Here is a 22779-nt window from a genome sequence, read left to right on the forward strand (position 1 = left end):
ACTGGGGCTTTAGGCTTTTGTTCGGCAAACTTTGATTGAGGGAGTGGTGAACAAGGCGGCCAGGTCCCTTGACTTTGCCTTGCCTCCTCTGTGGGGGGACTCAAATGTCCAGTCAAGGAGTCAGGAATTTATCTTCGAGGTAGGGAGGAGACCTGGAAGGTCCTGGAGCTGGAGTGGGTCATGGGCAGGACCAGATGTCTTGGGCTGAACTGGGCATCTGTCTTAATGACCTCACCGAAGGGCAGTCAGCACGCTGAGCCACTTACTGAGAATCTAGTACATGCTGGGCTCCGGGGGGATGCCTTACACGCATTATCTCAACGATATTGACAGTGACGCCCACTCTTATAATAAATGAGGATCGTGTGTCAGGGAGGTTAAAGGACTTTCTGGAATCCTGGTCTCAGTATGAAGGCTGTCTGCTCAGACAGCTATTTCGTGCTGCTCCCACTCTGCCTAGTTCTTCTCAAACTGGGCAGGATGGCACAAATGGAGGTGGCCGGCCCGAGAAGAAGCAAGGCTCGCAGCACCCCTCCCGCCGGCTTGGCTGCGCCCCACCCCTCCCTGAGGCGTGGTTTCATCAGCTGTAAACGCTTCACCATAAATGAGGACTCAATAAATGCTGGTTCTTCCTCACCCCTCCCCTTTGGAAATGCCAGGAAGTGGATTTCGAAAGACCTAGTAGAGCGTGTGGATCACAAATGAGGTTTGGGCTTTTCTTAGAGTCTAACTCTCTGCCGTCACTCCTTGCCAGAAAACGTGTAACCGGTTGAAGTGCTATGTTCACCCACTTACATCTTCAGTGAGGGGATGAATGGAAATAGACGGGCCGGCAGGTTTTTCTAGGAGCCCCTTTTAATGGGGCACTGAAAAGAACAAAAACCAGCAGCAAACCCTGGGTCTATTAATAAAATGCCAACAATCACGATCAAAAGGGGCCTCTCCCTTTTAAAAATACAAACATTGTCAGAAGCTGGCATTTGCACATGCCTAGATCAATGCTAATCAAAATGTCCGTGGCATACAACCAGATGTGTGTGTGTGTGTGTGTGTGTGTGTGTGTGTGTGTTGGGGTGGGGGTGGGGTTCTCTAATCCATCTTGGACCCATTCCTTTGTAAAATACAATATAAATTACCAGAAAGATGAAATATGAGAACAAAGACAAACATAGTAACATAGTACAAGTCCACGTTTTTATTCCTACTTTCAACGGACATAAAATTACTCTGCTGCATTGCTCTGAAGTCTCTGAGCAGTGACTCTCGAATTCTGTACTTACTGTGTCAGGAACCGGTAACAACGGGTTAATGGACACAGCCCAGTCCTCAGACCACACTGGAGCAGCACTGCCCCAGAGCTCACCGGGGGAGACTAATTACTGGTATCAGAAGATTGTTGTGAATTAAGGTCCACGAGACCGCTTGGTGAACTGCGAAGTGCTATATGAGGATTGGCGGGGGCTGAGGTCTTAGCCACTCATACACGGGTAAGCTGAGGGGGCTCTGGGAAGGGAAAGACTGGCCTGAAGGCACGTAGCTAGAAACAGTTCAACAGGGGACTGGTCTCCGCTCTCATCCAGCGTTCTCTCCACTCTGCCTGGTGCAGTGGATACTGGAGTGCGCCACCCAGATGCACCTTCGAGAAAGGACACGCTGTGCCAGGTGCAGACAGCTGCCTCCACCAGGACACAGATCCAATGACTGACCCGGAAGGGACATAAAGGCTGGACCACTTTAGCCCAGATCAGGACAGCTCTGATGGGTCATTTCTGTTCCACTTCTCCCGCTGCCCAATTCTGCTGCCTTCCCTCCTTTCTGTAGGTGTAGACCCCAAGGGCCGACATCCCAGAGGCTAAGCAACCTCTCAGAATCCACTTCCTGAGGAACATAACCTGTGACATCATGCACATATAAAGAGTTACATCTCAGTGTGAGGCTCAGAGAGATTCACTAACTTGCCATAGTATTTACATGGTTTTTAAGTAGTTGGAGTCAGGATTTAAATCTAGCTCTGATGGCAAAGCCAGTGCCCTTTGCCTTATGAGTGAGATCTCCTGACTACCAGGTTGGGAAACAAAGGAAAGGATCAGAAAAACTGGATTTAAGTTGGGAAATTTAAAGTAACTCTATTCAAAATGGCACACCATTTTGGAAGACATTTTGGTAATTTTTTAAAAGTGAAATATAGACTTAGTATACAGGACAACAATCATGTTTCTAGGTATTTACCCAACTGAACTGAAAACAAGTCCTCACATGGGGCCCCTGGGTGGCTCAGTTGGTTAAGTGTCCAACCTTTGATTATGACTCAGGTCATGAGCCCAGGGTCATGGGATTGAGCCCCTTATTGGGCTCTTCACTGAGCATGGAGCCTGCTTAGGATCTCTCTCTCCCTCTTCCTCTGCCCCTTCCCTGCTGGCACATGCTCCCTCCCTCTCTCTCTCAAAAAAATTTTTTAATTAAATTAGAGTATTAAAAAGAAAAAAACAAGTCCTCACAAAAACCTGTACATCAATATTTATATCAGCTTTATTCATAATCAGAAAAATTGGAAGCAACCAAAATATCCTTCAGAAAGTGAAGGGATAAATAAACTGGGACATCCAGTATAGTGGAATACTACTCTGAAGTAAAGAGGAATGAGCTGTTTATTAATTCATACACCAACATGGATGAATCTCAGATGCATTGCGGTAAGTGAAAGAAGCCAGAGTGAAAAGGCTATTTGATTCCATTCATATGACATTCTGGAAGATGATAAAATACAGGAATGGAAAGCATATCAGCAGTTGCCAGGGATTTAGAAAGGGTGAGCTTTTGACTAAAAGCAGCACAGGGGAGGGGGCACGTGGGTGGCTCAGTTGGTTAAGCGTCTGACCTCAGCTCAGGTCATGATCTCACAATTCATGAGTTCGAGCCCCGTGTCGGGCTCTGTACTGACAGCTCAGAACCTGGAGGCTGTTTCAGATTCTGTGTCTCCCTCTTGCTCTCTGCCCCTCTCCCACTCGTGCTCTGTGTTTCTCTCTCAAAAATAATAAAATAAACATTAAAAAAAAGAAGCATAGGGGATTCTTTAGGGTGGTAGAATGGATCTGTACGGTATTGTACTGGTGTATAAATGACACTATGTATTTCTCAACACCCACAAAGAGTAAACATTAATGTATAGAAATTAAATTTTAGAAACCAACCAAGGAGTCTGGGAATTCCAAGATGGAATGTGGACTTGTGAGAAGAGAATCTTAAACCTGTATTATAAATGTATGAGAAAACCTCACTGAAGGGAGGGAGTTGGGGGAAAAGGATGGTCCTAGGCAATCTTGGAAAATAGTGTTTTGACCGGAAGCTGTAAGACTAATGTTAAAATAAGTTGTAAATAAATGCCATGCTGTAGTGAAAGTTGGATTTCCCTTGGGGATATGGGTTAACAATTTGGAAATGGCTGTATGGTACACTGAGAGGACACAAAGAGGTAAGTGGATGGTGGGAGTCAGTTTTCTTACTGTTGGAGAGGGAGGTTACAGATACGCAAAGAAGGAAGGCCGGAATGATCCATGTGTAAGACATTACAGTGGGAGACATCCGTATGAGTTCATGTTTAGTTTGATATAGATACAGATGTATAGATACAGAAATCTCTGTAAGTATGTATGCATGGGTTAGCACACACACTTGTATTTCCCGGCTCTGTCTTCTGAAAATGCCTAGAAACAATGTCACCCTGGTAGCATTCTTGGGCAGGAAAATACAAGATGAGCCTGAAGCATCTTGTAGTGTCAGAACGTAAGGAAGTGCTCAAAAGATAAAATGATGGGGGCATCTCAAAGGAACACAGGGACCAAACGGAAAAAGCTCCCGATGGCCCTGGCTGGAACAATTCAAGCAACAAGACCAATATTTGGATTATGTAAACGAATGATTGAATAATAATAAATAGATGGGGGAGAAGAGCAAAATTTCTCCTACAGAAGAATCCCAAATACTGAATGTAGATCCTCGGCCCTCAGGGAGGTGGAACATTACCCTCCCCACTTGAAGTGGGGTATGCTTAGTGGCTTGTTTCCAAGAGTAGAGTATGGACATAGTTGGCGACAGGGGAGAGAAGGTGAGTAACTTTACCGTGGAAAAACCTGGCAAACATCACATCAGCCTGGTGACCGAGGTCAACATCAGTTGGAAGTCACGTTGGCATTATGTGCCCTTGATACGATGTGATGAGAATGGCACCTCACTTCTGTGGTCCTCCCCCCGCACCCATAACCCCAACCTGACTAGGAGAACAACATCAGATAAATCCAAATTGAGTGACCCTCTTTTCGCAAGATACCTGGCCAGTACTCCTCAAAAGTGAAAGTCATCCAAAAACCAAGGACAATCAGAAACAGTTACAGACCAGAGGAAGCTAAGAACACATGACAGCTACCTGTACTGTGGTCTCTTGGATGGACAGATAAAGATCATTAGGAAAAACTTGTGAAGTTCAAATAAAGTTGGGGATTGTAATAGTAATGTACCAATCTTGGCTCTTTAGTTGTGACGAATGCACAATGTAACGTAAGATGCTAACAGTGAGGAAGCTTGGTGGGGGGGGCTGGTATATAAGAATTGTCTAAGCTGTCTCTGCAACTATTCTGTCCATCTAAAACTGTTCCAAAATTCACAAGTTTATTTAAATTAAGAAAAATTGCCATGGGATGCCTTAGCAGTTTTCTGAGGCTGCTGTAACAAATGACCGCACATTTGGTCACTTGAGACCACAGAAATTTATTCTCTCACGGTTCTGGAGGCCAGACATCTGAACTTAGTTGCACGGGTGTCAGTTTTACAAAAAGTCCATGGGGCTGTGCTCCCTCTGGAGACTCTAGGGAAGAGTCTGTTTCCTTGCCTTTTCCAGCTTCTAGAACTGTATAAATTCCTTGGCTCATGGGCTCTTCCTCTGTCTCCAAAGCCAGGAGAGGGGCACCTTCAAATCTTCCTCTCTTTCTATTGTCACATCACCTTCCGCTTTCTGTAGCTAGTAGAATCCCTCTGCCTCTCTCTTATAAGGATACATGTGATTGTGTTCAGAGCCCATACAGATAACCTAGGATAATCTTCTCATGTCAGGACCCATAATTTAATCACATCTGCAACTTCTTTTTTTCCCCATGTAAGGTAACATTCACAGGTTCTGGGGACTAGGACCTGGATATCTTCCATGGGGCCGTATTTTAGCCTATTAGAGATACCAAACAAGTTATGCATTCTCTCCAAGCCTCAGGTTCCTCATTCAGAAGTGATGTATGCAAATATATGTAAACGAGGAGGCCCGATCTGCCGCTACTGCTACCTGTGGAAGGCAGGAGCCTGAAGAGCATCCTGTCCCTGGCAGAGGAGTCCTGATATTATTCCTTCCCCACGTGCTCTGCATCCCCCCTCCGCCCCCAAGTTAATGAGGTCCGCGGTGAGGACATGGGAGTATCGGGAAAGGAAACTCAGCTGGGAATCCTAAGGCTTGGGTCCAAATCTCAACTGTCAGCAACTTGCACTGTGACCTCGAACAAGTCACTTTCCATATCTAGGACAGAGTTCGACTCCACGAAACACGTGGACGTTAGCCCTGCCCTGGGAGAGGGCTAGAGAGAGGCCTCAGGTTCCCCTTGCCCTGAGATGTTATGATTACAGATGTTCATGCTTCCTATTGGCTGCAGGACCTCCGGCCCCTCCTAGTAACCAGCGTACGTTTTAACCAGAGGCCCCTGGAAGCGGTGACCTCTCTCACGGGGGTGGCAGTAATGGTGGAGGTTCAGATCTGTGATGTGTTGGGGGGGGAGGAGGGGACAGAAGAGCCTCCTTTGTGTCTCACTTGCTTCCACCCATCAGCCTAGAGCAGGTGTCTGCAAACTACAGCCTATGTTGGAATGACCCGGGAGCTAAGAGTGATTTTTACAGAGGACCATTTACAGTCAGTCAGATGGTAGGACACACCAACTTTGAGTCCCCATGAAGTGAAACGTCATCCCCCTAAAAAAACCCCACTCTTCTTCTTACCCGACCCGTGTTACAAAAAAATGGTGCTCTATTATTTACTTTGAGGTTTGTCAATTAACATTTGGTGGAAATGTGTTGCCCCTCTTGTTTCTTCTCTTGGTTTCCTACATAATTTCTCTGATTTGCCTCTTGGCCTGCAAAGCTTCTGCCAGCCCCCACTCGATGAGCTGCCCTATGCTCCATCTCAAATCTATCTTAAGCCATCCCCAGATCCACCTTGCACTTTGGAGCCCCAAAGATCTTCCCATGTAGGTCTGACACAATCATTTCCCTGGTTAAAATTTCCCAGTGATATCTCCATGCCCTCTGGATGCCTCCTTGGGCTGGCTCACAGCAGGAGTGCGGCTGCTGCCTTCCCTCTGAGCTACTCCTACCCTCCTCTGGACTTGCTGAACTTCTTCCAGTCCCCGAGGGCACTTCGCTTCTCCTAGTGCCAGCATTTTGCACAAGCTCTTCCCTCTGCCTAAAATGCCTTTTACCCTACTCCCTTCCACCCCAATCCAATTCCTCTTGGTTTTTTAAGAGTCATTTTATTTACTTTTTTTTTCCATTTTTATTTTTGTCTTTTAAGAGTCATTTTAGACATCACCTCCTCCGAAAGCCTTCCCTGATCCCACCCCGTCCAGGCTTTTAGTGTCTCCACTGGGCTTCCTCAGTCTCCCGTTTCCTCAAAGCCCAGCGCTGATCACACTTTTTTATTTAAAAAAAATCTTTTTTAACGTTTATTTATTTTTGAGACAGAGAGAGACAGAGCATGAACGGGGGAGGGGCAGAGAGAGAGGGAGACACAGAATCTGAAGCGGGCTCCAGGCTCTGAGCCATCAGCCCAGAGCCCGACGTGGGGCTCGAACTCACGGACCGTGAGATCGTGACCTGAGCTGAGGTCGGAGGCTTAACCGACTGAGCCACCCAGGCGCCCCTGATCACACTTTTTAAATGCTTGTGACCTCCACTAGACTGGGAGCCCCCCAGAGCTGGGGTCAGTCTGATTCTGTGCTGATGGCCTTGGTTTTCAATGGCAATGATCCCACTGGTTCCTGTCATTCGGGGAGAAAGTGGGCTACATGTCAGGAGCCCCAGTTCATATTCTTCCCTGGACCACAGATCACCACCCATGCAGCAGAGGCCCCCTGGCCCACTGATGGACCAAGGCTTGGGTCAAAAGTGGGAGTGGAACCTTAGGGGACAAGAAGGGGGCAAGGCAGGCAGCAGCTAAGCTTCTAGACACTTCTATCAGTAGTCTACAAGCAACCCAGCCTGACACAAGCCTGACACACTGGACTGTGGGACGGGTGTGATCCGGACTTGATAGCCAAAGGTCAGTCTTCAGTGGCCAGCTGCAGCTGGCCTGGCTTTGGATCCTGCCCATCCCCCTACTTTGCCCTCCCCTGAAAGTCAGGAATAGAAAGGACCTGGCCGGCTATGCTTTTGAGGCAAGCTCAGGAATGTGTGTGCGCAAGTGAGTATGAATGTCTACGGAGGTGTTTCCGAATGTACGTGGGCGTGAACGTACACACCTGTGCGTGAGTCTGTGTGTGCCTGTCTGTGTACACCGGTGCGTTTGCTTCCATGCACACTCACACAAGTGTGTTCCTGTGCCCCATGTGTCTGAGTCTGCAGGACCGTGTGCATGGTACAGGCAGGAGTTGAGGCAGTAGAGGAGTGTCAAGCCCCCTTAAGCACCGCCCCCCCAGTCTGTGACATCTGGTTCTTTGAGGCTCCCCTGCATCCTCCATTCTCACGCCAAAGCTCTCACTCGAGCAACAGACTGCAGGCTCTCAGTCTATCAGCACCTTCACCCCTGTTCTCATCCATCTGGTACTATTGGGGAAGACCCAGAATCTGAAATGTTACAATGAATCCTGAGGGTGGTGCAGGGGACACTGTCAGCGCTCGACCAGAATCCCTTTGATCATTGCCGTGGGCCCCATTCCAAGTTTCTGTCAATTTCTCCTCCTAACCACCTGCCCTGCCTTGGGCTTGCCGGGGACTACTTTTCCCCACAAGCAGAGTATGCCAAACACTTGGGAGTTCACACCTCCCCCCCCCCCAACCCCGATGACCCTTGGCCAAGACCAACTGGCGAAAGGGTCTGGATTCACACCCTGCTTAGCTTCTTGTCCTACTGGCCCAGCTCCCTCTCCAGTTCCTCCAGTGGGCATTCTTTCAATAAACCAGTCTTACAGGGGCTCCTCCTCTCAGGCTCCGCGTCTACCCAACACAGGGAGATGGGCTCAGAAACCTCTTGGCCCAACTATCCCCCCCACCCCACTGAACAAAGGGTGTTGAGGCCCAGAGAGGAGATGTGTGTCTCCAGACTTTTCCCCTCGGGCATGCTGTATTCCTGTCCTTCCTCTCTGCAGCCCCACCTAGCCACCACACTCCCCACCTTGCCTGCAGGTCCGAGGCCTTATGGGGACACTGCCAACTGCCTGGGGCTGGGAAGTTTTCTTTGGCCTACTCGGGTCCCCCATTCCTGAGAGTGTCCCCTTAAACCATCATCTCTTCTTGGAAAATAAAGCACCCGGAGTCAGAAAGGAGGAAGAAGAAATCTTCCAAGGTGGAAGCTGGCCAGGCAGAAATCGCTCTGCCAATACCCTTCACCACACTGCCTTCGAGAGTGCACAACTAGAAGGCAGATGGGGCTCCAGTGGACAAAATCTAGACCTTCTCTTTCTCAGATGAGGCTTCATTTGGTAGAAAGGTACCATTCTCAGTATCGGAAGACCTGGATCCCAATGACGACTCTGCCAATGCCCGGCTGAGCAACTTTAAGGGAGTCAACTGACTTTAAGGGACTCAATTTCCCCATCTGTGGAAGGCTATTTATGGAGCACGGTGAATCACGGCATTCAGAGCACAAGATTCAAGCCCCAAACCCTCTTCTTATGTGCACGGCACTCTGAATGAGCCAGCTCCTTAACCTGTGTCTCAGTTTCCTCATTTGTCACTGGAGATGATGGCAGGACTAGCCCCAAGGTTTGCCGTGAGGATTAAATGGGCTCACACACGGGGAGCGCTTGGCAGGTCCCTGGCACACAGAAAGCTTTGGGTAGCTGAGGGCTATTTGTGTTCAACCCCAGGGTTGCAGTACTAGCTGGGCCCTGTGGCCTCACTGACTTGACACAAATTCCTTTGTAAAAAGCCCGTGGACAAGGTCCAAAAGGAGCACCATCTGGTGAAAGGAGAGTTTAAAGGGAAAGGGCTTCCCTCCTCTCTTATCCCCGCTGCACTGCCTCTAATGCCTCCCCTGGCTTCGGAAAGAAGACACAGTGTCCCTGGGAACTCCAGGTCGGGGCTGGGTGCCTCGTGGGTCCTCATAACAGGTTGGCTAATCCAGGTAGGGATGGGTGTGTGTCTGTGTGTCTGGCAGGGTCCACTGAAGGGCACAGCCAAAGAGAAGTTTTTCATGTCTTCATTCAAGAGGACTCTCCTAACCTTGTCAGGCCAGGAAGTGGCAAAGGAGGACACCCGCTCTGTCCTGGAGATGCTCGCGTCTGGCCCCAGGGGAAAGGAGCAGTTCCAACTACCGGCCCCCCAGACTCCCCGCTCCCTGCTTTGATGGATCCTACCTGCCCTCCCACGGAGGGAGGCACAATGTGCTGGAAAAATGCAAGGGAGCAGCACCTCACTGCCTGGAGTTCATGGAAAAGCATCGGTTCAGGGAGTCTGGATCCTGGGTTCCCGCTCGGCTCCCCTCTTTGGCTCTCACTCTGCTATCAAACTGGAATCAACAATCCGAGACACACATACCCAAAGCAGCCCTCGTCGCAGCTACCTTCGATCCTGAATGCGAGTGAATTTCAAGGACGAAAGTGCTCTGTTGAACATGAGGGCTCTGATCACCCCTCTCCCGTGGTTTGTAATTCAGAGAAGTAGGCACCTCGATGTCTGTGGGCCGACGGCTCCAAAACTCTCTCTTGGCTCCCCCCTCCGCCCCCCTGCTCCCTGACACAGATTCAACCAGTCTCCGCCTGTCGGTTCAACCTGCGCTCCACAGAAAGACGCTCTGGTCTAGAGTTGGCCCGGGACTGAGCAAAGGACACACAGCAAGTGGAGGCCTGCTCGCCCCTTCCCCAGGCCCAGGCTACCTGGCCTGCCTGGCAGATCCTCTTACCAAAATAAATGGATCGATACTTCATTTTACCCCGGATAGTGGGTAGTAGAAGGAACCTTGGAGACCGTCAAGAGTCACAGTGACAGTGGTGTTACTTTTAGCATGGTGCTACTACCACTACTACCACTGGCACCGCTAATGATGAGAACTGCTAGTGTTGTGTGCCAGGCATCACAGAGAAAAGTAGGTCTTATTATCATGCATGTTGGGCAGATGAGGTAACTGAGGCAGAGACAGGTGGAGTAACTTGCCTGGAGTCACTCTGTTGTGCGGGCTGGGGCTGGGATTCAGCTGCAGGCAGTCTGATCTTCAGCCCCCACCCTTACCCCTCTTCCAATGGGACTGCGTTGTACATCTGGGGAGACAGGGGACGTGTTCAAGGCCGCGCCGGAGGGACCCTCAGGCCCTGACAAACGGGCCCTGTAGACGGCAAGAGTGAGTCCTAATGAAGCGCTGTTCTGCTCCTGCTCAAGTTCATGCTTGGAGCTCTTCTGCTTGGAGTTCACACGACAGGCTCCCCCAAGACAGGCCACGTGAATGCCGTCACTTTGGGCAGGACATGGAAGAAAGGTGGCTGCTATACAAGGAGGTAGGAAGAAATCAGGTAAACTCATGATGTGTCTTAAAGGTCTAGTGAGGCCCCGGCATGTCGGCTGGAAATAACCGAGAGCCTCGGAGAGAAGGGGAGTTCAGACTGGTTGCAGCTCTTCTCCACAGGCCTCTGCCAAGCACTTGCAAGAAAGACTGGGTGAAGCACTAGAGAGGACTACCCTCCGTGGCTTTGGGCAAGTCAAAAAACCCGATCCCTTGTTCTGACCCCTTCCTGACACTTCAAAAGCCTAAGCCCCCAGGGAGGGGACAGAAACCATTTTGTTCCCGGTCTGTGCAAAAACACATGGCCTCTGGAAGAAGAGTAGAAGCAGAATTCATCTGCTTCTTGGGGGAGGGGTAGGAAATACCTTGCTGCCTCCAGGACACAGAGGCCAAGGTCCATTGTTGTCATACAAAACCTGGAAAAAAACCTCTCTCCTGGGAGAGGACAGGAAATGTCTCTCGTCTAGGAATCCTGCAAAGATACCAAGCAGAGGTGGGCTACCACCGGGAGAGGGGCAGGAAACCCTTTCCTCTACAAGCCCAACTGCAGATACAAGGCAACAGATAGTTGTCATGGGGAAGAGGCTCAGGAATGCTGAGATAACCCTTCCTCCAAGACCAAGGTATACAGGCCTGCTCAACACCCAGTTGAACCTGCACAATAGAGAACTCACTGAACCCGCCATGACCCTAGCGCAGGGTAACAAGCCAACAGCAGTGTTCACTCGGGGGGGGCGAGAGCATGGAGACAGCTGCCCCCCATGGCACAGGACTACAGGGACTATAGGCAACTGAGAGATGGGTAAGAGCACTCGGAAAGCCTTTGTCCAAATTTTAAAATTTGTGCTTGAAAGGTCACTATAAAGAAACTGAATAGTTGGGGCACCTCGGTGGCTCAGTCGGTTGAGCATCCAACTCTTGGTTTTGGCTCAGCTCATAGTTTGTGAGTTTGAGCCCTGCAGTGGGCCCTGTACTGACACCATGGAACCTGCTTGGGATTCTCTCTCTCTCCCTCTCTCTATCTGCTCCTCCTCCACTCTCATGTGTGCCTGCTCTCTCTCTCTCTCTCTCTCTCTCTCAAAATAACTAAATCTTAAAAAAAAAGAAACTGAACAGTCAACCCACAGAATGGGAGAAAATATTTGCAAAGCATATATCTGATAAGGGACTGATATCTGTAATATATAATATTTATAAAGAACGCTTACTACTCAACAATGAAGAGACAACCCAATGAAAGGACCAAGGACAAAGGATGTGAATAGATATTTCTCCAGAGAAGATGTAGGAGTGGCCAGTAAGCATGAGAAAAGGTGCTCAATATCCCTAGGCATCAGGAAAATGCAAATCAAAACCACAGTGAGGTACCACTTGACACCCACTAGAATGGCTAGAATCAAACAGAAAATAACAAGTGTTGGGAGGAGGTAGAGAAATTGGATCTCTCAAATACTGCTGGTAGGAGTGTAAGGTGGGGGAGGCGCTCTGAGAAGCATCTAGTGGTTCTTCAAAAAGTTCAACAGAGTTACTGTTTGACTCAGCAGTTCCACTCCTAGGTATAGACCAAGAAAAAGGAAAGAATGTTTATGCAAAAAATAAATTAAAAAAAATTTTTTTAAGGCTTATTTATTTTTGAGAGAGAGACAGAGACAGAGTGTAAGCAGGGGAGGGACAGAGAGAGAGAGGGAGACACAGAATCCAAAGCAGGCTCCAGGCTCTGAGCTGTCAGCACAGAGCCCGACATGGGGCTCGAACTCACAAACTGCGAGATCATGACCTGAGCTACAATCAGATGCTTAGCCGACTGACTGAGCCACCCAGGCACCCCTGTTTATGCAAAAGTTTGTACATGAATGTTGATAGTGATAGAAACATTATTCATCAGAGCCAAAGGGTGGAAATAACCCATACACCTGTACCAACTAATAGATAAACAAAGTATAGTACTCATACAATGGAATATTATTTGACCACAAAAAAACCACAAAGACTGTCTTAATCCATTGAGGCTACTATAAGAAAATACCACAGACTGGCTAACTTATAAACAACACAGTTCTTTTCCACAGTTCTGGAGACTAGAAGTCCAAGATGAGGGTGCCAATGTTGATTGGGTTCCGGTTGCAGACCAATGGCTTCTTGTTGTGTCCCCGCAGGGTAGAATGGACCAGGTAGTTCTCTGGTCTCTTATGAGGACATTAATCCCAATGAGGAGGGCTCCCCCCCTCATAAATGAACCACCTTCCCCAAAATCCACCTACTACCATCACCTTGGGAATTAGGTTTTCAACATTTGAATTTTGGAGGAACACTCGCATTTAATCTTTAGCAAGGAAGAACCTTAAAAACATGCTAAGTGAAAGAAGCCAAACACAAAGGATCACATCTACATGGTTCTATTTATAGGAAATGTCCAGAAGAAGTAAATATAGAGAAATGGAAATAGAGGAGAGGTTGTTTAGGGTTGGGAGAGATGCGGGGAGTGGGAAGTGAGAGGTAAAGGGTATAGGATTTCTTTTTTAAAAAATTAATTGTGAGGCGCCTGGGTGGCTCAGTTGGTTAAGCGTCTGACTTTGGCTCAGGTCATGATTTCACGATACGTGAGTTTGAGCCCTCGTCGGGCACTGTGCTGATAGCTCAGAGCCTGGAGCCTGCTTTGGATTCTGTGTCGCTCTCTTGCTCTGCCCCTCCCCTGCTCATGCTCTGTCTCTGTCTCTCTCTCTCTCAAGAATAAATAAACATTAAAAAAAAATTTAAATTAATTGTGGTCAAATACACAGAACATGAAATTTACCATTGTAACTTTAAAGTGGTATTCAGTGGTATTAAGTACATTCATAGTGTTGCATAACCAACACCACTACCCAGTTCCCAGAACTTATTCATCCCCCCAACGGAAACTATACCTATTTTCCCTTCCCTCCAGTTGCCCTGGCAACTGCATGGTGTTTATGTTTTTGTTTTTGAGGCAATAAAGATGTTTTGTAATTAACTGTGGTGATAGTTGTACAATTCTATGAATATACTAAAATCCACTGAAATGTACACTTTACATGGTGAATTGTATGGCATGTGAATTATATTTTAATAAAGCTGTTGAAAGAAAGAAAGAAAGAAAGAAAGAAAGAAAGAAAGAAAGAAAGAAAGGCTGAGAAGAGCCCTCTGACAGTCCTCTAAGCACAAGTTATAGGAGGCAATCATTGGAGACATTGGAAACCTAACATGTCTTAGGGGCACCTGGCTGGCTAAGTCAGTGGAACATGTAACTCTGGATCTCAAGGTTGTGAGTTTGAGCCCCATGTTGGGGGTAGAGATTACTCAAAAATAAAATCTTTTTAAAAAAAATTTTTAACATTATTTTATTTTTGAGAGACAGAGAGAGACAGAGCATGAGCGGGGACAGGCAGAGAGGGAGGGAGACACAGAATCCAAAGCAGGCTCCAGGCTCTGAGCTGTCAGCACACAGCCCGACACGGGGCTCAAACCCACAAACTGTGAGATCATGACCTGAGCTGAAGTTGGACGCTTAACCAACTAAGCCACCCAGGCACCCCAAAAATAAAATCTTTAAAACCCAGCCCAGCTCCTGACCAGACTGACTCCAATATCACATGAACTGTCTAAAAGAAAAAGAGGCATGCCCGCTTCCAGACATAAATTCTATTTGCCACAGTTTCTTCTCTTTTTCTACACGAGAGTTTGCATTCCATCAAAAAATAGGACATATTTATTTAAAAAATAAAAAGAAAGAAAAAATCCAGTATCAAGAAATAAAACACAAAGCAGAACCAGACAGAAAGATGACAGGAACTAGATGTTGGAACTATAAGACAGAGACATTAAGTATAATTATTAAGTGAAGGATCGAGAGGAAACAATAGGCAGCCTGTAGAAACAGATGGGAGATTTTAGCACAGAGATGAACACTGTAAACTAGAAGAATCAAACGAAATGTTAGAAATAAAAAATATATATATCAGAGATGAAGAAATCCTTTGATGAACACCCAGCAAACTGGAAACAACCAGAAAAGAACCAGTGAATTTGAATCTAGGGCAGTGGAAATCATCCAAAATGAAACCTACAGAGAAAAAAGAGTGTGGGTGGGGAGAGAGAACACAGCATCCAAGAACTCTGGGATAATATCAGATGGTCAAAATATGCATGTAATTGGAGTCTCAGAAGGAAAAAGGAGAAGGAGGAAGGAAGAGAAAATATTCAAAGAGATAATGGCTGAAAATTTTGCAAATTTAATGAAAGATAACAAATCACAGAAGCAGGAATTCTAGAGAATATCAAGCAGGACAAATACAAAGCACTTACACACCAAGATGCACAGATCAACTTTCAAAAACCAAACACAGAAAGGAAATGTGAGAGGCAGCCAAAGAAAAAATGAAATATTATATAAAAAAGGACAAAGTAATTATCACTGTGGATTCTTGTCAGAATCTGTGCAAGTCAGAAGACAATGGAGTGACATCTTTAAAGTGCTGAAGGGCAGAGCTATCATCTCAGAATTCTATTCCAATTAAAATACCTTTCAAAAGTGAAGGTAGCAATGCCCGGGTGGCTTAGTCAGTTAAGCGTCCAACTCTTGATTTCAGCTCAGGTCATGATCTCATGGAGCCCAGCATGGAGCCCCGCATGGGGATCTGTGCTGTCAGAGGATTGTTTGGGATTCTCTCTCCCTCTCTGTCTCTGCCCCTTTCTCCTGCTTGTGTTCTCCCCCACTCCCCATCAAAATAAATAAACTAATTTTTAAAAGTGAACTATAATAAAGACTTTTTAAAAACAAACTGAGAGAATACATTGCCAGCAGATGTGCACAACAAGCAACATTAAAAGATGTTCTTTAGGTGGAATGCATATAATAGCAGATGGAAACCTGGATTTACACAAAGAAATGAAGACTGAAGGAAATTGTAAAACAATAACAAAAAAAGGTAAATATCAAAAAACTTTATTCTTATTTTTCGTCACTTTAAAAGATCAGTGATCGTCCAAAGCAAAAATAGTAACAACATACAGGGTTTATAGTATCTGTAGAAGTAAAATATATAAGAAAAATAGCCCACAGAATAGGAGTGAGGAAATGGAAATATACCATTGTAAGACTCGTTTGCCTGTACATGAAATGGCACACTATTATTCAAAGATAGACTGCTTAAGTGCAAGATGTATATTGTGAACCCCAAATCAACCACTAAAAACTTTTTAAAGAGGTACAGTAGTAGAATTGAATGGAATTATAATAAAATGCTAAATTAATCCAAAATAAGGCATGAAAAGAGAAAAAAGGATATGGGATCAGATATCAAAAATAGAAAACCAGCAAGGGAGTGTGTTTAAATCCAGCCATGTCAATAATTATATAAATGGTGAACGACCTTGTTAAATATCCAATTAAAAGGCAGAGATTGTCAAATAGGACTTTTTTTTTCTTAGAGAGAGTGCTAACAGAAAACGTGCAGAGGAAGAGGGAGAAAATCTAGAGCAGGCTCCAAACTCAATTACAGAGGCCGTTGTAGGCTCCACCCCATGACCCTGGGATCATGGCCTGACCCGAAATCAAGAGTCAGAGATTCAACCAACTGAGCCACCCAGGCGCCCCTGGATTTTTTTTTTAAAGACTCAATTATATGCTGTCTATAAGAACCTCACTTTTATGTATTACTTTAGGCACCTCACTTAATTTATTTGTTTTTGAGTGTAGTTGACACACAATGTTACATGAGTTGTAGGTGTACAACATAGTGATCGGACAAGTTCATACGTTATGCTGTGCTCACAAGTGTAGCTACCAGCTCTCACCCTACAACACTATTATAGTATCACCGACTACATTCCTTATGCTGTGCCTTTTATTCCCTTGACTTATTTCCATAAGTCATTCCATAACTTACATTCCATAACTGGAAGCTTGTATCTCCCACTCTTCACCCGTTCGTCCATCCTCTGCTCCCCTCCCCTCTGGCTACCATGTTTGTTCTTTGAATTTATAGTTCTGATTCTGTTTTTTGTTTCTTCATTTGGTTTTTTAGATTCTACATATGAGTGAAACCATATGGTATTTGGCTTTCTCAGTCTGACTTATTTTACTTAGTATAATACCCTTAGTATAATACCCTCTAGGTATGATAGCAAGATCTCATCCTTTTTTATACCTGGGTAATAGTCCATTGTATACTTACACTACATCTTCCTTATCCATTTGTTTACCAATGGACAGTTAGGTTACTTCTATAACTTGGCTGTTGTTAATAATGCCACAATAAACATAGGGATGCATATATCTTTTCAAATTAGTGTTTTCATATTCTTTGGGTAGTGCAATTACTGGATCATACAGTATTTCTATTTTTAATTTTTTGAAGAACCTCTATACTGTTTTCCACAGTGGCTATATCAATTTACATTTCTACCAACAGTATACAAGGGCTCCTTTTTCTCCACATCCTCACCAACACTTGTTATTTCTTGTCTTTTTTATTTTAGCCATTCTTACAGGTGTAAGGTAATATCTTATTGTGGTTTTGATTTGCATTTCCTTGATGATGAGTGATGTTGAGCATCTTTTCAAGTGTCTGTTGACCATCTGTGTGTTAAGGACCTCACTTTAAATATAAAAACATACAAAAGGGTTGGAATAAGTCACACCATGCAAACACTAATCAAACACTAATCAAAAGAAAGTTGGTGGCTATATCAGGCAAAGTAGATTTCAGAGCAAGGAAGATTACCAGAAATAGAGAGGGATATTATACAATGATAAAGAGGCCAATTTGTCAAGAAGATATAATAATCCTAAACAAACAGAGCCTAATAACATATCTTCAGAATACATGAAGCAAAACCTGATAGAATTGAAAGAGAAAATAGGTAAAACCACAGTTATACTTGGAGACTTCAAATTTCCTCTCTCCATTCAGTAACTGATAGAAAAATTAAACAGAAAATCATAAGGATATAGAAAACCCAAATAACAATATCAGACTTGACCTGACATTTATAGAACACTATATACAGCATCAGCAGAATAGACACTTGTTTTAAGCGTACATTAAAGATTTGGGGGAAAAAATAAAGAGATTTGCCTAGACAGACCGTATTACCACTTTCTGTCCATGAAACAAACCTCAAACAATTTAGAAGAATTGAAATCACGTGAAGTACATTTTCTAATCAAAATGGAATCAAACTAGAAATCAATAACAAAAAGATATCTGAAAGATCCCAAAATATTTAGAAACAATACACTTCTAAATAAACAATGGGTCAAGAAGAAAGTACAAAGGAAATTTTAAAATATTTTGAACTGAATGGGGCACCTGGGTGGTTCAGTCAGTTAAGCATCTGACTCTTGGTTTTGGCTCAGGCGTTATTTCACAGTTTGTGGGTTCAAGCCCCATGTCAGGCTCTCTGCTGGCAGTGTAGAGCCTGCTTGGGATTCTCTTTCTCTGCCCCTCCCCAACTTGCACTGTCTCTGTCACTCTCAAAATAAATAAATGAACTTTATATCTATACATATAGATATAGATTAGATATATAGATATATCTGAATGAAAATGAAAATGAAAACACAACATATCAAAATTTATGGGATGTAGCTAGAGTAGTTTGTAGAAGGAAATTTACAGCATTAAATGCTTATGTTAGAAAATAAGAGGGGCATCTGGGTGACTCAGTCGGTTAAACATCTGACTTTGGCTCAGGTCGTGATCTCACAGCTTGTGAGTTTGAGCCGCATCAGGCTCTGTGCTGACAGCTTGGAGCCTGGAGCCTGCTTCGGATTCTGTGTCTCCTTCTCCCTCTACCCCTCCCCCACTCACACTCTGTCTCTCTCTCTCAAAAATAAATAAACATTAAAAAATTTTAGAAAATAAGAAAGGCTTGGAATCAATAATCTAAAGAAAAAGAAGAAAAAATTATTTCTGAAGCAAGCTGAAGGAAGGAAATAATAAAGATAAGAGTACAAATAAATGAAATTGAAATGAGAAAATCAGTGAAACTGAAGATTGTTATTAGAAAAATAAATAAGATTGAGAAAACTCTAGTCGGATTGGTCAAGAGAAAAAGAAAAAGAAAAAAATTGTCAATATTAGGAATGAAAAAGAGACATCACTACAGATCCTATAGATAGTAAAAGGACAATTATGAACAAGTGTGTGCCAATATATCAGATATCTTAGTTGAAATGTCCTAATGAAGAGGTCTCAGAGTGGTCAAGCCATTTCTTTCTCCCTCTGTGCCTGGCATAATACTGAAGTTTGTGCAGACAAGAAGGGAAATGCAGACCACAGAGTGTCCAAACTGCTGTAGAGAACAATCCTTTAGGCTCAAAGGGGATAGCTTGGCAAAGGCCACACCAAGCTAGCTGCCCCTGTTCAAATTCCCCTGAATTTATTTTCAAGCCTGAGCCTCTTTCTCAATACCAGGTACACAAGAAGGGAAAACCAGGACTTAATTCTGGGGATTGCTCAATGGCAGTGTTGGAAAATCCCCAGATTTAAATGATCCTTCCTGCCCAAGCCACCTCCACAGCACCCTCTTAATATAGGACTGAGGGGTAGCTAAAAACCTGGGCTCAGCTTTTCTCATTCTCCCTCTCCTTTTCCTCCCTTTCTCCCGTCCATCCAGGCCCAGGTGAAATAGGACAAATGTGGTTTGTCATCAGACCAACTACAATACCAGTCTCAGCCCTTTTCTCACTAAATATCACCTCCCTAAACTTCAGTTTCCTCATCTTTAAGATTGTTGTGAACTCCCATTTCCAGGGTTGTAAAGGATGCATATACAGTGTTATGTACAAGGTCAGGGCTAAATTCATATCAATCTCTGGTCTCTTCCCTATAAGACCCCTTTTTGAAAATTCCAATGAGGACTGTACTGCCTCTTCTTAATTTGACCTTGAACTTCAAAAGCTCTAGGAGGTTAAGGACATGGTCTGATATCTCCTCACCATTATATCTCCAGTATCTACACAGGTCTTGGCAAAGAGAAAGTATGAGATAAATGTACTGAATGAGTGAATAAATGAATGAATGAATGAATGAATGAATGAATGAATGAAACAACAGTTATTTTGGGTGACATGAGATGTAATACAGAATCCTGCATTGTATTTTCCAAGTCCCAAGAATGCACAAGATTGCAGAAGCAGGGAGTGGACAATGAAATGAATAAGATTCAGTCCTTACCCTTGAGGAAGTCAATACATTTCTTTCTGATGTCTTCCCTATACCAGGTCTCATGTTAGGTCCTGGGATCTTTGAATCAGCTTTGTCTCTGTCTACAGTCAGATGGGAGAAGGAGGAACCCAGACAGATAAATTAATTTTTTTATGTTTATTTATTTTAGAGAGAGAGACAGACAGAACATGAGCGGGGGAGGGGCAGAGAGAGAAGAAGACACAGAATCCGAAACAGGCTCCAGGCTCTGAGCTATCAGCACAGAGCCCGATGCAGGGCTTGAACTCACAGACCTTGAGATCAGGACCTGAGCCGAAGTCAGATGCTCAACTGACAGAGCCACCCAGGCACCCCGACAGATAAGTTATACAAATTGTTTCTCCAAAATGTGGGCTTCTCCAAACTATGTACTTGGCCAAGCTGTGAACTTCAGAAGGCAGAGACCCTGTCCTATATACCTCCAAATTCCCAGCCCAGGTTTCAGTGTTAAAGTGTAAGTGAAAATTAAACAAACAAACAAACAAACAAACAAAACCAAAAAGTGGATTTCATTGTAAAGAAGGCTTCTTGGAGGAAGAAATATAAAGATAGGAAGGATGGGCAGGATGTGGAAAAGGAGAGGCTTTTCAGTTGAAGAAGGGAGAAGAGCACTTTAGTTCAAGGGCACTTCAGTTCGAGAGCATAGTGTGAGCAAAGACCCAGGGGAAGAAAGTACATTCCAGGACATAGACAGTGACCTGATGTGACCAGAGAGCTGGATCCATATCAGACAGAGGGATGAAGGGAGACTGGAGAGTGTAGCGGGGACAAGATCACATGAGGCCTTGAATGCCATGTTAGGGAGCTTGGGTCTCATCCTAAAGCTATGGGAGCCACACACGAGAATAGCTGGATTGCATGTTCCAAAGATCACTCTGGGGATCAGTGTGGAGCACAAGGATGGAGAGCAGGGACCAATGAAGAGGCCAGTATAGGTGTCTGCAAAGGAAGGTGGCATGGCCCAGCAGAGAGAGAGAATTTGTCCTGCTTACTGAGGGTAGAGGTGTCTGTAAGTATGTTTCTACATATGCATTCTTCCACAGAGGGTCAGCCTAATAAAATATTTCAACCCGACTCAGTTTCATGACCCATCATACCCAAAACCTGGGGCAGGCCCAGCATACTAAAGAAAGAGGCTGAAACACATCTAGCCAATGCCTGACTTTATATTTCTTAGAAAGAGGGATTCAACACTCTTCTGAAGGCTTTCAGGGTCATCTAATCTTGGTTAGCTCATCTAAAATATTTGTTTTCCTGTCCTTCTTTGTGTCTCTGGCACGCTTCATGTCAAAATCCTCATATAGGTTGCTGATTTAAAAATCCCCACAAGGCCGGGCTGGGAGTGGAGCCTACAGTCACCAGGAAGCCTCACTCTAGGATGAGCTTCTATGTGAGACAGCTATTTCTCCCTAGCAGGGCCCGTGCTTGCCTGCTCGCCACCCTACATACTCAACTATGCTGATTCCTTGGGCCTGGGCCTAGGCCAGCTTGGAAATCTAGCAAGGCCATTGGAAAGGGAACTGGCACACTAATACCACTCTCTCTTGGTGACTCAACAACCTCTCCTGATAACCAATGTTTCCTTTTCTCAAGGGCCACCAAACAGCCTTTATTTTTTCTAATCTTTTTTTTAAAGTTTATTTATTTATTTTGGAGAGAGAGACGGAAAGAGACAGAGAGAGAGAGAGAGAGTGAGAGCACAGGGTAGGAGCAGAGAGAGAGGGAGAGAATCCCAAGCAGGCTCCGTGCTGTCAGCACAGAGCCTGACATGGAGCTCAAACCCATGAACCACGAGATTATGACCTGAGCCAAAATGAAGAGTCAAACACTTAACCGACTGAGCCACCCAGGCACCCCCCAAACAGCCCTTAAAATATGCAGTTTATTCTGTTGACCTGATAATTGGCCAGGAGTTTTCAGCTATTATAGAGCCTAGGCTCTGGAATCAGACTACTTGAGTTTAAAAATTTTTTCAATGTTTATTTCTGAGAGAGAGACAGACAGAGTGTGAGCTGGGGAAGAGCAGATAGAGAGGGAAACACAGAGTCTGAAGCAGGTTCCAGGCTCTGAGCTGTCAGCACAGAGCCCAATGCAGGGCTCGAACCCACAAACTACGAGATCATGACCTGAGCTAAAGTCGGACATTTAACCGACTGAGCCACCCAGGCACTCCTAGACTACCTGAGTTTCAATCCTGGTTCTGCCACTCATTAGCTGTGTGACCCTGGACAAAAATTTTTTTAACCCCTTTGTGTCTAAATTTCTTCATCTGTAAAATGGGGCTAATTATAGTAGTATTTCCTCCATAGGGCTGTCATGAGGCTTAAACAAATCCACACAGGTAAAGTAGCTAGAATAGTAGCTGGCAAGTAGTAAATGCTCATTAAAGTTTAGCACCGGTTACTGCCTGTTATGGTTCATGACACCTGCTGTTTCTCCTTTTAGAAAAATCAAAACTGCTCGAACTGCCCTCCAGTCTCCCAGTGCTTCTCCAGCTGAACACTATCATCACACAATATTTCCGGTCTCCTTTGACTGGGCCTCTGCACCTTCCAGAATCCTTGCTCTCATTGTGGTTTTCCGTTGAGAGCTTTGGTTCATGCGGAGATGCTTGTCTTTTCTAGTGTCCTCTAGTCTCACAGGTTTCTCTGGGAATCTTACTCTCCCCTCCTCCATTATCTTTGTTCCTAGGTTCTAGGACAATTGCCACACTTCCAGGTGAACCTGTCCTCCTGATTCTTATTGTCGATCATAATACTTCTATGGATAACAACATCTGTCAAATACTGCAAATCCTGTCAAATGCCA

The 22779-nt window shown here is 45.0% G+C and overlaps 1 long non-coding RNA gene across 4 annotated transcripts in view; it reads right to left on the reverse strand.

The window, feature by feature from the left end:
• Nucleotides 1-22779, reverse strand: part of LOC113593772 (uncharacterized) — a 69811-nt gene that overhangs the window by 42251 nt on the left and 4781 nt on the right. The gene's annotated exons all lie outside the window — the stretch shown is intronic.

This window comes from Acinonyx jubatus, chromosome D1 (genome assembly GCF_027475565.1).
Source record: "Acinonyx jubatus isolate Ajub_Pintada_27869175 chromosome D1, VMU_Ajub_asm_v1.0, whole genome shotgun sequence".
NCBI classification, from domain to species: Eukaryota; Metazoa; Chordata; class Mammalia; order Carnivora; family Felidae; genus Acinonyx; species Acinonyx jubatus.